Raw genomic sequence first — 15,498 nt, forward strand, 5'->3', positions numbered from 1 at the left:
ATTGCTCGGTCATCCCGCATATATATTCCAAAGTCGAGAACCCACGCTCAGCTAAGAACACTATTAAATGTGTCCGTGCTCTCTCAAAACCTCTTAATGTTTAACCACATAGGTTAGCGCCGTAAGTCATTTCGATCCACGTATCAAACCAGCCACAAACACCGAAAACAGAAATCAAACACCAGCTAAGAAAAACCTAATTACCAGATAAAAAAGCAAAACAAAAAGCCAAATCCAAACACTAAATCCAGAAACACCTTTTGCCTTCTGTTGCTAGTGTATAGCCTTGTGCATTTTCTCTGCCGCTGTTTGTGTTATTGATAGTGTACTGCTGTGTGTACATTTAGCACGTTTATTAGTGGTACTAAAAAGAATGTGTAAACACAAATAAAATGCACTCGTGGACGCATCTATAACGAATTATGCCACACAGGGCATGTATCAGGAAGCAAAGTCGGCAGTTTCACACTACTTCTCTTGTTTTTTTTTATGAATCTCAGGCATTGTTTTCGGACCTTTCAGCCCGCTGTTCATAATGCAGTAGCGTCTCTTTCTTCAGGGTAACGTAGTCTTCTACGTCGTTTAGCATCATACTATGGTAGACGTCTTTAGCGGCTACCTGCAAGAATGCCGAGACGTCGATATGTGATGAACCAGTACCAAGTTTTCGAATTGTGTCAAAACCTGGACAGTGATTTCTTGTTTGTCAATGTACATGGGCGCGGTAATATGTTTTGGTTGCTCTGTTTTCAGATTTCCACCCTGTGTTCTGAATGTTCACTATATATATATATATATATATATATATATATATATATATATATATATATATATGCGTTTTATGATCATCATGTTTGACAAAACTATTATAAATATTCCTAATACTACAAATTCTTCGTGATCTTTGTTTCACGTCGAGCAGAAGCTTGCATTGTCTTCTACCAGTGCACCAGTGTGGAGCAACTACCAGCACCAGGCCCAGCATGAAGTGAACCTTTAAACTCAATATTCTTGTCCAAACACATTTTATCTTGTTTCCTTAAATCAGGCAAATCGAAATCGTAAATGGTGGAACTTAACCACCTTGTCGGTACCTTCATGGTTCAAATTTCACGACTGGCAGCTGTAATTTTTAACGATAAGTTTGAGAATGGGATACGTTTTTGAATTAGGTTTCCAGAATGGTGTTTTTTTATATTTGCGTTGATGCAGTATAAATTGTTTACAAACAATGTCTGACTGGAACACTCAGAGCTATTTTCCAATCAAGTAGCATCCCAAATCTGTGAGACGCAAAACGGATAATATGTTTATAGGTCAAGTAGTCTGAAATAGCTAAGTTTCCAGTGTAGAGCTTAAATTGCCATCACGAATTCGGTAAGCGGCTTCGACTATATATTATGGTAGTTTATTCTCTCTAATTATCTGAGTATATATATATATATATATATATATATATATATATATATATATATATATATATATACTCTCATGCTGCCTCAGTGCTTGCCATCTTTATAAACTGCCACACTGCAGACTTCGTAGCGATATGACCAAACAAATGTTAATGCTACGTTAAAAATTCAAATTACACACACACATTCACACACACCCACACGCTATCAATCTTTCAATCAAATATTCCACATCAACACTCATTATTGCATCACTCAAATATTTAGGTGCCACTCCAGAGTATTGAGAATGTTTCTTCGTCTTTTATTCACTCAAGTATGTACTTAAATTTCCTTGTTCCCGAAGGTAAAAGTACTGTTCAGGATAATATTTTAGTGTTTTTGTATCCAACGTTGTACCTTCGTTTATTTTGATAATGTTCACAAATTTTCGTTTTGTCCCTGTATGCCAATTTTTAATTTGTCTTCACTAATCAGTTCCATTTGGGCCCTACTTAAATACTCCAATAACCAAATCATCTTGAGGTAGAAGCGTTAAAGTGTGTTTCATCCTAAAATGAGGTAAAACGTTAATTATCGAATCATCGTCTTGATAACAGTCGAAACGTATGGATATGTCAGTGACATTGTTATTATATATATATCATTATATGTCATCATTAACATTTTTTCCAATATCAGTGCTGCTTTGCTGCATATAATACTACCTTAGAGTCAATAATATGGTCGAAGCAATTTACTCCTATGCAGTTACGGATGCATGGTTGTATATATTGTATATAACGTTGATCATCGGAATCGTCGTCTTGATAGAAGTCTAAACAGATGGATACGTCCATGACATTTTATTATATATGTCATTAGATGGCACCATTAACATTTTTTCCAATATCACTGCTGCATTGCTGCATATAATAATGCTTTAGAATCAATAACATTGTCGAAGCAATTTAATCCTGTGCAGTTACGGGTGTATGGTTGTATGTAATGTTAGGCATATTTCATTCAATTGTTTGTTTGTTATTTTAATTAAAACTTAGTTCATTACATGTTAATGTAATGTAATATTGTATGTTAGTCTTGACCTTATCCAAAACTGAGTTCATTTCTGATTGACCCGTCTGACTTTTAAAAAAAAAATTATTTCATTTTATGTCATCAACTAATAGCTAAATTACTCTCTATGCGTATGAACTTAATATTAGGATTATTATTCAGGTAAACAAGAACTAGAAAATATGTTGTTTTGGGTGGGGTTTTTGGAATTTCAAAAGTGAATGTTACATTTATTCTGTTGTAAGTAAGCAAGGCTCATTATAACAGTCTAGAAGGTGTTTTCTATCAGGTAGTGTTTAGTTTTAGTAAATGCTAATTGTGACCTGAGGTCAATTAGATAACTATATAATCATGTTTTTGTGTGGACTTGGTCATTTGTGCTTTAACATCTATCACTTTCAAGTTGTATTATGTTGTGATCAATTTGGTCTGAGTTTCATTTTCTTCAAAATATTGAATTTAAGTGATTAAGTTCTCTGGAAATACAAACGTGTTCTGATAAAATTCCTTGATAAAGACATTCACTGGAACTTTTAATATATTCACAGGTGGAATTATATTACTGTGATTCAACAAAACACCGCTAACACGTTAGAACTCTGTATGCTATAACACGTCATCGCCTTCAGTATTATATATCTTGTTGACTTGAGGTGAGTTTTATTCCGGACCTTTATTATTAGGGCTTGTATGAAATTCCTAGATTATTTTGCAATTTAATTCGCAATACCGTACGTTCTTTTGTCTCATTTTCACTTTGTATTCTAGGGAATTAAATTATTAGTTAAATTTCGCAATGCTTGTTGCATGTATGTATATATGCATGTGTACACGTCATTTGAATCTATGAATGTTAATGTTCATTTATTCTACCGTTTATCACTCGTTCGTCTTTTCTCAATGCATTCATCTATAGGTCTGAATATTTTTAAGATTTAGAAGCTTGAAATATTCTTGAAGAGGAAATCTGGTCGGATAAGAGTAGAAAAAGCGACTATCCGTGATGGCGGTGGGTTAAAATTGTACAATTAAAAGATGTAGGGAAGAGAAGGCATAGTTTATTAATAACTTTCTATATTCACATCATCACGTCGTAGTTATTAAGTATATTTTAATTTACAACAAAACTCCAAGATTCTCTTGACTGGAACCAAAGTGTGATATAGCGATCATTGTGTACATGTGATTCACCATCTCCACTTTGACGTCAGCCTTTAGTGAGTCTTAGTTTATATGTTTGTTATCCTCGTCAGAGGGGCATAACTTATTTAAATGAGTATGTCATCTAGATTGACATTTCAATCCAGTTCCTCCACTTAATCCTTGCATTGAATCTTTTCGTAAAAGCGTTCAGGTCAATGCTTTCATATCAAAATCAGGTAAAAGGTTAATTACCCGTATGATCGTCTTTACATCACTCTAAACATATACATATATGCTTGCCGTCATCATTATGTTTGTCATCATAAGTCACCATTAGCATCTCATGCAAGTCCGGGATAAACTAATTTACTCATGTTTGCTATATGGTCAAAAGTGTTATGAGCATTATCAACACTAGTTTTAGGAAATGTTTAGTTTTTCTTGGGTAAAACAGAGCTTTTTCTTCCATTGAAGAAAAATGTCTCAGAAACTGAAGAAAAGTTTCGCAAAAAGCGAGATATTGTCGTCGATTTGTCTGTCAGTCTTTCAATTGTCTGTCTCGTTTGTCTAGCGTCGTCTTTTGGGCGAAGTCAGTAAGTTCTTTAGATTTACAAGTGGCTTGGAAACTAGGTCAATTGTGAACTTGAAATCGGACACGTACAGTACAAGTGTAACCTGCTGATGATTTGGAGTTGTTCGCCGCACCTGACTCATATGTATAAACTCGTAAGGAGTTACACCTGACCCATTTGTATAAACTCGTAAAGAATTACACCTGACCCATATGTATAAACTTGTAAAGAATTACCGGTCAAATGGTCAAAGTCGGATTCGAGGTCTGAATTGTTGGAACTTCTGTAGTTAACTTATTTCAAGTAATGTGAAGTAGGTGCTGAGTGAACATCCTTCGAAGATAGATCTTGAAATGGTTTAAGTTCAATAACAAAAGGTATCGACAAAAATTAAAATTAAGAATACTAATCAAGCACCATAGTAGACAACGTTTCCCATATATTTTAGTTCTGCAAAGCTGAATCACATTAGCCATGTCATAGGTTTTCAATCTTGATTCGAAATTGTACTGTAATTTCGAATGTAAGTGCAATCACATCACCCTCACTGCACAGAAAATGAAATAAGCATTACATTCCATGGCGTCTTTTTGATAATTGCAATTGAAAGCCTTCACATTTGTCCCACATTATATTTTTAAACATTCAATGATAGAAAAAGAAACACATTTGCAGATGTCAACATGATTCTCCCTCGCTTCTTAAATCCGAAGTATTTCATGTGAAATTTCACGTATAGTTCCAGTCACTAATTACAAAATTTCGTAAAATCGATAACAATACCGAAATCTATTCGTTCCAGATGAAATGGAAAAGTTGTTACAATGCGCATTCATTCACAATATGACTTCAAATTTCAATTTTAACTATACAAGTCATTTTCTTTCGACAGTTATGTCGAGCGTGCGACTAAGTTCAAATTTATCAGGGCGGAGCTATGTGCACAGTAATAATGTTCCTGTTGTGTAATGATGAATCTGCGCTTGTGTATTTAGTTTGGAAAACGGCATACATTCAGTTATTTTTTTCTTGTAGTGTATTTTGTTAATATAATTAAGCATTAGGTAGAATAAGAAAATGACCATATAATAAAATGTTTACTGCATTTGTATCGTCAAAGGTAAACTCGTTTTGTCGGATGAATATACTGCACCCCCAAGGTCATGCAGTATTTACCTCGAAAATACTCGTTCATATTTCCACATACAAATGCATGAACTTATAACTATAGTATATATGAATATCAAGTTTTCAATTTAATTATGTTGTCTGCGAGACATGATTTGTAATTGAAATATGTTTGGCGGTCTTACACATAGGTCATCTTTAATGTCATTGCGTGTAACTGATATTTGTTAGGCCTATGTTACTACACATAGGTCATCCCATTCATTTTTTGTTCGATTACAGTCTGCTCTACGTGTACAAGAGACGATACAATATGACAAGAGTACGTGGTGGTGGTCTTGGCAGCATATAAGAAATGTCACAACGTTAAAACATGTCCATGTACGCACGATTTAGTAAGGCCTGACTATTTACATGTGTAGTTTTTTGTATATTTAATAAACATTTTCACTTAAACGATTCACTGTTTATATCTGTAAATTCCGTAAATCATTAGCGACAATGCCAATTCACTAATGCGTTGTAAATGCTTTTCTTAGGGCGATTGCGGTACGACCATAACGAAAACGTCCTCCACACACGGATACCTTTCTTAGAAATCCACGAATAACAAAACGCTCAAAACCAAGCAAAGAAACGGAATAATACAAATTGTATGGAACAAATTATATAAATTACCCATTCCACAATGTATCCACCAATTCTGAACAAATCGAAATTTGTGGAAAATATACATGTGTTCCCACATTGTAATATTAAACAGCAAATTACAGATAAGTTTAAATGTTATGTTGCCTTTCTTCCCGTCTGTTTTGTGTATATTTATTTCTACGTGGATCTGATGAGATCGTTCGCAACCAGGGATTTTGTTATTGATCATCAGGTGTCTCGCCGTTCTTATCAACTGTTCATAATACTATTTTATTTCTTCAATTATTTTTATAACCTCTTTAGATGTCTTGATTAAATACATCATACCATGTTTGAGTTTGTTCGTTATGGGCATGAATACTGCAGATGTGTTATGTATTTGTTCGTAATCTAGTACATTAAGGTTTACATTATTTTTCATCAAAATTAACTTACATCATGTTCCTTTAGAGAGTACATATAATATAATGTTCTCATACAAATTCAAATGATCAATATTATAATATTCTATTTGAGGCACAGTAACTCTGCAAGCAATGAACTTAGAACAGATTTACATTATAATTCAAAAAGTTGTAGGTACATGACAAAATATGACGCAACGCAATCTTCTCCGGGTTTGGAGTGGGTGGAGTTCCGAGATGAAATAGTGCAGTTCTTTGACTTTATGTAGCATACCAAAATAATCCTACCAAAATAAGTTACATGAATTTTATTATATACTTTGCAGACTGGCTTGGTTTAAACAGATACATTTAGGGTCATTATGCTGCGAATAGGTATACATACGTAGCACTGCTATATTTATATTTTCTCTACAAATAATTATAGTAGCAAACATGCTAATCACCTTTTAGTTTACTAATTGTTTTTGTAACTATTTGTATTTATCTCCATTCATTCAGTGTGTAAGCATGATGTCAATGTAATTCGATTTAATTATATATATTGGAACAAATCCGCATATCACGGAACAAACCAGACATGTATGACATGGAGGTATTGCTTTGCTAAAACAAATGAATAAATAGCATGGTTTGTGATATTTCTTCTTGTTCTTGTTCTTATTATTATTATAATTATTTAGCTATAATAATACAATCATGATAATAAAAATAATGATAATAATTCTGTATATATATATATATATATATATATATATATATATATATATATATATATATATATATATATATATATATATATTAATGGTTGTCTTGTTGAATGCAAAACATCTTTGTCTGCCATTAGTCATGAACGTGACTAATAGTGGATGTTCTATATAGACATTGTTTCTCTCTTGATTGTATTAAATGTAGGCAGACTGTTCAGTTAACATTGCTTTCAGTTAAGTGTACTTTGTTTTACATCCTGCTTTTTATCCCCGTGTTTGTTCTTAAATATCGAAACGCCGAGAAAACCCCCACTATTGTTGATAGAGACGGCGAAGTTTTTCAACCTTTATACCCATGATGATGTTAAAGCTACGAATATTTCAAATAAGCAAATTGCCATTTGTGTTGTTCAATGTTCTTCAGAATAATTAGCATTGCCTGCACATTTATTCCGTCTAAATGTGTAAACAAATATGCAATATATCAAGTGTATGACATTGTTACTTTCATGTTACACAGATTTAACTATTTATATCACAGCTCTGCGATTCTCTAAATTCCTAAATTCAGTGCGATATCGGCTTATGACGTTATTTTTGTTTTTTTTGGTACGTTAATAATTTTAAATTATTATGCCGTTATGCTTCATTAAATTTCTTCATTGTTTGACTGATCATATACCCTTTTCACCATTTCATAAAGTACTCCAGCCTGAGTGGTATGCTAATTATTTTATATGCATGACCGAGTTAGTTTGTATTCTTTCTTTTAGCGTTCCCATGTACTTTTATAAAAAGAAGCATATGAGTGGTCTATTGACTTTTAATTATGTATTCAGTTTCCAAATCCCTATACGGGATATAATCACGAGTATATGTGTATTGCTCGCAATCTCTTTCACTTTGCAAAATGCTCAAATCCGAGCTGTTTTACAATCAGGATAGAATATTGCTGTGGATATGAGCATTTGTCCGTAGTAACAATCGCATGACAACAAAGTAATTAAGTCGAATTTAATGCATACTGTTAGCAATTATTGTCATTGTTTTGTCGTGTGATCCATGCTATGATTCGTCTTAAAATCTAGAGGTGATATTACTGTTCGTTGATGAGGAGTATCATGTTTACGAAGTTCCACCGTGAAAATGAAGAATAGGTCTATTGGATTTTACCTTATAAACTGTGTATATTTGTAACCAACTACATTATCGTCTATATGCCCTGATTGTGTCAAAGGAATTTGTAGTGCTAAATATTAATCAAATATTAATTACTGAGTCGAGATGTGAATGTGTCTGCTGCGCGTGAATGTTTAAATCCAGAACTAAGCGCCATCGTGTTTTCCGCTTGGAGAGAGAGAGGACAACCTTTCTCTGCTAATAGCGAATGGGACACTGACTATCACATAAATGAGTTGATAGCTCTGTCGTTAGCCTCTGCCAATCAATCAAACCACTATGAAACAGCCACTTTATGATTTGAAAACATGATTTAAACTTATTTTAATTGTAATGCTTCTACTATTGGTAGCTGCTGCATTTATGTTTGTGTCTTGTATATACCATGAGAGGTTCTGGAACATATATGTTGTGTCAATTTGTATGACACGGCCCTATGTTCTTCAATAACCACTACTGGATCTTGGTGAACATTCGGCTAATAACACAGCGGCGAATATCACAGGAGCTGCATTGGTGTGAAATCATTTACATCCCTAGAATCACAATGATCAGTTTTCCTGCCCATGATGTGCTTTATGCAAAAACGTGCATGGTGTGGTGTAACGGTACTACTAATGTATTGTAGGGTCGGTGAGGTTTAATATCTGGGGAAGGTTAATTCACAAAAACTGAAAGACTACCTATAATGTAAGAGTTGTAGCTGTGTGTTGTTCACCAGTCTGATACCTTTAAATCATTTACGTACGTCTGGATAATAGTTTTGGGGTTTGAATCTTGTGAAATACTTTCGTGTCTCAAAACAAGTAGAGAATGAATGGCACTGCACTACTCCTTAATCTCAATATGTCTGGTGAAATTATCTCTATTCACTGGTGTGGAGTGCCATTTTTTTATTTTCCCTGTTTTGAAAGGGGATTGTGGATGTTTTTGAGGGTATATAAAATATAGCTCCCATTATATGTATTGAACTAAATTGTTAGTAGAAAAGTCTTTGGATAACACTTAATGTAATACAGGGATACATTTCCTATATTCATGATGATTTCGAATTGTATGGTAGAGTAAAGATATTATATTCATGATGCTATTTTCTTTAAATTTTCTTCAGATCTTTGTCTCCTGTTTTTTATAAGACTGGGAAGCTATTAATAATTGCTAATTTTACACGCATATATTAAGTCGAATCGAAACAAACGCTAAGAGCTCTGTATTTCGGCTCCTCACTATGCAAGTGGGAAACGTCTGTGCTTTATCTATCTATCTATCTATCTCTCTCTCTCTCTCTCTCTCTCTCTCTCTCTATATATATATATAGTATGTATAACTATCGTATTTTGCAACTGCATACTATTTCAAAACTAAAAACGGGTCATTTCCCAAGGTTTTAGGCTGTTTCGGTTTTCTGGCATGCCCTGGTTAAGTTCGTACTTCTAATAGCAAACGTTTTGCAGGTCATACATGCATATATATGTATGTAACAAGGGCAAGAAAGAACACTTGAAAAGCCTACCACCGCGGAGAATGACCCTTCTTTAATGCAGAAATTGAAATGCAGTTGCAATGTATTATGTTTGTACTGACAAGATATATATATATATATATATATATATATATATATATATATATATATATATATATATATATATATATATGACTCACAGTACCCATTCATTTACCATAGTAAATTTATGCAAATACCATGACGTTACAAATTCAATAACTTTATTTTTCTTAGTGCTTCTTAAAAGGATATGAGCCGCGGCATTTTCTGCACCTAATAGCGTTTGAAATATGTGTTTAAATAATGTTCTAAAGAGTCAGGTACTAATTTCAATAATGGGTATTCCAAAACTCAAAACGGTTAAACGAAATTCAATCAATAGAACAATGTCTCTCTGTTCTTTCAGTTACAACTAGGATAAACTCTCAAAAGACGTTTTTCCTTAAAATATAACTTTCAGTGTTAACTAATCCTGGCCAGTGAAACCCATATATACTCTATTTTATTTTTCCCCATTTCCAGGCTGGTTCCCATGTTCCCATATAATTTTTGCCTGTTGTCCTAAAGATATACTAAATATAAACATAATATGGGTATGAAAGAGTTAGATCACATGTTTCATTTCAATCTTTGAAATAAATGAATTTAATCACATTTATGAATTTTTGAAACCACGTAATATTCAAGTCACTAAAGTACACATAGTCACACATTACTTGTGTCTAAATTCAGTGGGTCCATATACAGGCGCTGATTGGTAGAACACACATTCTTTCCGTCACAAAACCTCGTTTTCGACAAAACTCCTTCCGGTCAACGCAGTATAGCCTCTGTACAATACAAGAGCAGTACAACGCCAACATAAATATGTGCATTTACTGATCACATAGCAGATCAGTCATGAATCAACTTTCCTTCTAAATCAAAATGGGTATTCACATGAAGCTATTGAATCAGTGTGACACTATTCTAACCATAAACTATCAAAATATACGAGATAAGCATCCGGCAGGTATATATTTAAGCGGTCATCTGATAATTTGAGGATGACATACTTGGCAAATGTATTGAGAGATTAAAAAATGGTAATTGATCAGATACTATATATATTAATAAGGTTTAATGCTAATCATGATCTTCCCCAAGGGAAGACATCACTTTCCAATACGATTCATTTACGGTAGACGAAAAATGAAAAATTAAACTGCTCACACGTTTGATTAGCAGAGGAAAGCTGTGCAAAAATTAAATAATGGAGACAAAGTCAGACTAAAAACTGGATCTAACACCATTTGTTTTGTGTTGGGGTGAGAACCGCAAACGTTTATTAAAACATCAATAAAAGAAAGTGATTTGACCTGAGTTTTGGCTCATGGCAAAGGTTGTTAAATAACTGTATGGTTAAACAATGGCGTCGAAGATCTCGAATATACTATACACTAAATTATATCTCATGTCAAGTTAGACACGGATGCCTATGATTGTATATAGAAGATGTTGTTCAGTGATACCATTAAATATATGCAAGAACAACAACAACAATAATTACAACAACTACTACTACTACTATAATTTGAAGCACAAAAACGATAGTTTATACAGTTAGTTAAAACGTATTAAATTGAATACATTTTCGTAAAGATTTGCAATTTTGACAAGGTTGCACCTGGAGTTTGTTTAAGTTTTACAGGTTGCATACTTAGAGAATTCGGTATGAGTTCTAAGTTGCAGAATCAGGGAGAGTTCCATATGTGTGCATTCTATTTGGTTCATTCTTGGTTGAACCCTATAGTTTTAGACATGTCCGAAGCTTCGACAGTGCATCCATTGTATCCATACTTATTCATACAATATGTACACAAAATTACAATGCCAAAGGGTGTAAGAACAATCTGTCAGTTTTGCGATGGATGAGCGATTGACATTCCGGCCTCAAGACCAGACTGTTAGGAGCTCAAATCCTGCCAAGAACAGGCTGAGCCGCCTACTCCGTTGCCGCTTGGACAGGACTCTTCGCTTCGACATAAACTTTGATATGCTGAAGTACCTTTGAAATAAAACCAATTTAAACCACGTTACTTTAAATTAAAATATACTGTATACCGAAAACTTTCCACATTCGAGTAAACGTTGACAGCATTTTCAACCATATTTTCTTTTGTTGACTCATATGATAAAGAACCAAAAATAAAAGTAACAAAAACAAACACTTTGAAAAGGAGGATTGTGACGATGATATTAGTAGTACTGCGTTATTGATGCCAAGATAGTGAGATACGTAACATGCAAATTTTAAAAGCTAAACATGGGATTATATTTTATTTGTGTTTCAATGTCACGAAAATGAAAATCTGTATATTTTTTACAAGATTTGGAAAGAATTAAAATTGTGATTACAATTTTTACAAAAACATCATATATGTTCAAATTCGTGTTTGGCATACGAATAAAACATGCGTTCTTCTCCATAGAGAATATCTGCAAAATATCTTATCAAATGTTGACATAAATGCAAATGATAGCTCATTTCGCAACACAGTGCAAAGTAGACATCATTGGGGGAATGAAATGATTAGAAGTCAACTTATTGGATTGGATGGTGTCCATTAGTTAACATTCGTTCATCGTACATAGACAATATATTTTAATCTCCACGTCAAGATGGAGAGTATATTAAATCGGAAAAGCATTTAAGCTATTTTGATGCATAACTAAATAAAAGTTTCCAAAAACTTAAATACCCTTGACTCACAAGTCCTCCATCCAACAAAATATAAAATCAAAGCAAGACTACACTAGAACGCTAATGCAACGGTGGAACGCTAAATTATTGCCACATGTCGGGGAAGAGAGGGTATACATTTTTCCTAAAACAGGTTTAGTTTGGTAACATAACAATCACAGAAACGTACAGAATTGTATCGGTAAGTAAGCATATACTAGATATTTAATTATGAAATGATTCAAAGCAACAATTATACTAAACAATCACTAGAAGCAGTGATGATGAACTATAGAAGTTATTTGTAACGGGTTGTTTCTGTGTCAATGGCTTCCTAATACACATTGACCGATTTTGTGAATGTTTACAGACATTACACTAAACTACACCGATTGCACATGCATACGTTTCTGCCTTAAATTTAACATTATCTCACTGAATGTAGTTGGGTCACATTGTTTAATTTAAATTAGCACATATTTCCAATAAATGTTTCCTTGCACGAATTTGATGAATATAATGCTTTATTAGGAAACACTAGTTTAAACAGTGGAATCGAAGATTAATACTATGCATTCGAGTTGGACACCGGAAAATGAAAAATATTAACAAATATGCGAGAGAGAGAGAGAGAGAGAGAGATTGGGGGGGGGGGGAGAAAGAGAGAGAGAGAGAATGTTACCTGTTTCGGTGCCAGTGCAGTGTGAGCTGCTATCTGTGAGAGACTGCAAATGCAAATTTAAAAGAGCAGTATTTAAAACATTACTGTGGTAAACATATTTATCATTGTCCTTGACGTTTGAGAATGTAATGATAACGTGCTGACTCAGACTCGTATCTCAGTTTTCTCATGGTTGTTTAAACTTTATTAACAGCTCGCAGATGGGGGGATATATGTTTAGTCTTAAATGTGAATTATTTGTTTCCATCTGTATTAATTTTACTCAAAAAACAGGCAAATAATTTTGCTATTCACTCAAAAACAGGCAAATAATTTTGCTATTCGTTATGTATTGGACTGAACTGATTATCCTATTCATGTATTTACATTTATTTTCTTTTTCATGTAAATACAAAATTGGGGAATATATGATGCCTGTTGACCAGCAATGTTGTGAAAACTTGAATAGTAACATCGCAGTGATGCATGAACTGTAAATCAATTCCAAGATGTGTTCTAGAAATACAACGAATTCAGGCATCACATAGCTATTAATTTAAGCTGTCAAAACAAACTCTTGCTATCTAGAAATTAAAGTTTAAGGCGGAACGGCATAAAGTTTCGAATGCCTTCTCACAGAACCTCCCCCCGCTCGTCAGGTCAAGATCACAAGATTTGTTATAGAATTCAGCATAGTAGTGATCGGAAATTTAGAGCACACTTATTTTAGAAGGATATTACTTTCTCCCACATCTTCAGTATAATAGTATACTAAAAAATTATACATGCATGCATGCATGCATGCATACATACATACATACATACATGCATGCATGCATGCATGCATACATACATACATACATACATACGTACATACATACATACATACGTTTATGTTATGAGAAAATACGAAATTAAGTAGGGCATGGAAGCAAACTGGAATAGCCTAAAGCCCTGAGAAGAAAGTACGCCGTAGAAAACGATGTGGTTACAGTAATGCAGTTGCTATACATGAAATGTATATAAAACTTTGAAATAAATTGACTATGAATAAATCGATGAATATGACTGAGTTAGATTGCGAATTTCATCTCATTATTCTAAATGATAGGCTATAATCTCATTTATGAGTTTTTTAAAAATCAAAAAACAACTTAGCACCAAAATCATTCTAGTCAGCCTCGTCAAACTAATTATTGGTATTTTAACTCAGAATGTTCTTGATCTTGCTTTGATAGTAGCATAGCACACATTATCCACATTCAATTCTATATAATGTATCGAGGTCAACGCTTACAGATTCCTCAGCTGCAAGTCCCTATCGGTTAGAGAGTCCACCTTGGATGCGGGAAGGGAGCGGATTCGAACCCTGGCCGATTCATCACAAAGACGTATACAAATATGGTGCAATTATATTGGCGAAATGTGCCTGGGAAGCAAACATTCACTGGCCTATGGTCTCTCTATGGATAGTTTCGTATTTTGACCCCGGCCCAATTTTTTAAGGTAGAAGGCATGGACCTAATTATCACTTGCCTATCATTTATAAATTCACACATAAGCTAAATCTATGATGTGGTTTAGATTTACTTTGAGTTAGGCTTGGAAATAGGTTGGCTTGTTGGTGACTGCCTGTCACAGCTAGATGAGCATTGGAGATTAAATGCGTAACTTAGGCTGCAAATGAGCTGCCGACTTGGCATACGTATTAATGTCTGTCTGCTACATAGGTCAATATCTAAAAATCTAGATGGTTGAGGGTTATGAAAAGTATACTAATTTGTTATAGTACTAGTGAACTTTATTCATGCATAAGGCACATACTTGTTGCATTAGGAATTAACCTGATTACTGCAGTTAAAATCTAGCATGTATCCTTTCCACAAAAATCATTAGTTGGTTTTATTTGTATCTTCGGTGTAACATTATTCTGATTTTTCTGTAATTGGTCATTGTCGGATGAAAATTCACCAGATGAACTGTCCAGTGAGACCTAAGGTAGCGGAGTTAACATATTTCCCATTGTTAGGGGGTACTGATATATTTTCTAAGGTATGAACGGTTGGCAGAACGGAAACATGATGAAGGTAAATCATGCAGATGTGCGGTTGGTAGATGGTTTGCAGTCGGGTTTATTTTTAGTCTTGCATTAATTAGATGAAAGGTTAGGTATATAATGGACACGTCGGGCTTTCCAATTTACAACTGAAGTTGTATGGAAGTCTTTTGGAAACGAAAGGGTTTGACAACCGCTCGGTCAAGTAAATACCCGTACGCGTGTAACAAGAACATTTCTGGTGGCTAGCGGTGGATATGAGAATAATTATGTGATATGTTGAAAGTAATTAGTTTT

General features: G+C 33.9%; 1 protein-coding gene across 1 annotated transcript in view; it reads right to left on the reverse strand.

Moving 5' to 3' along the window:
* LOC149771992 (protein rolling stone-like) overlaps window positions 1–13,217 on the reverse strand; it is a 52,037-nt gene extending 38,820 nt beyond the window's left edge. Inside the window, exon 1 of the mRNA XM_089947981.1 lies at window positions 13,167–13,217. The gene's annotated coding sequence lies outside the window, so the exon portion shown is untranslated. The remainder of the gene's footprint in view (window positions 1–13,166) is intronic.
* Between the last annotated feature and the right edge of the window lie 2,281 nt (window positions 13,218–15,498).

This window comes from Sinohyriopsis cumingii, unplaced genomic scaffold (assembly GCF_028554795.1).
Source record: "Sinohyriopsis cumingii isolate HCF-2022 unplaced genomic scaffold, ASM2855479v2 utg001527l, whole genome shotgun sequence".
Lineage (NCBI taxonomy): Eukaryota > Metazoa > Mollusca > Bivalvia > Unionida > Unionidae > Sinohyriopsis > Sinohyriopsis cumingii.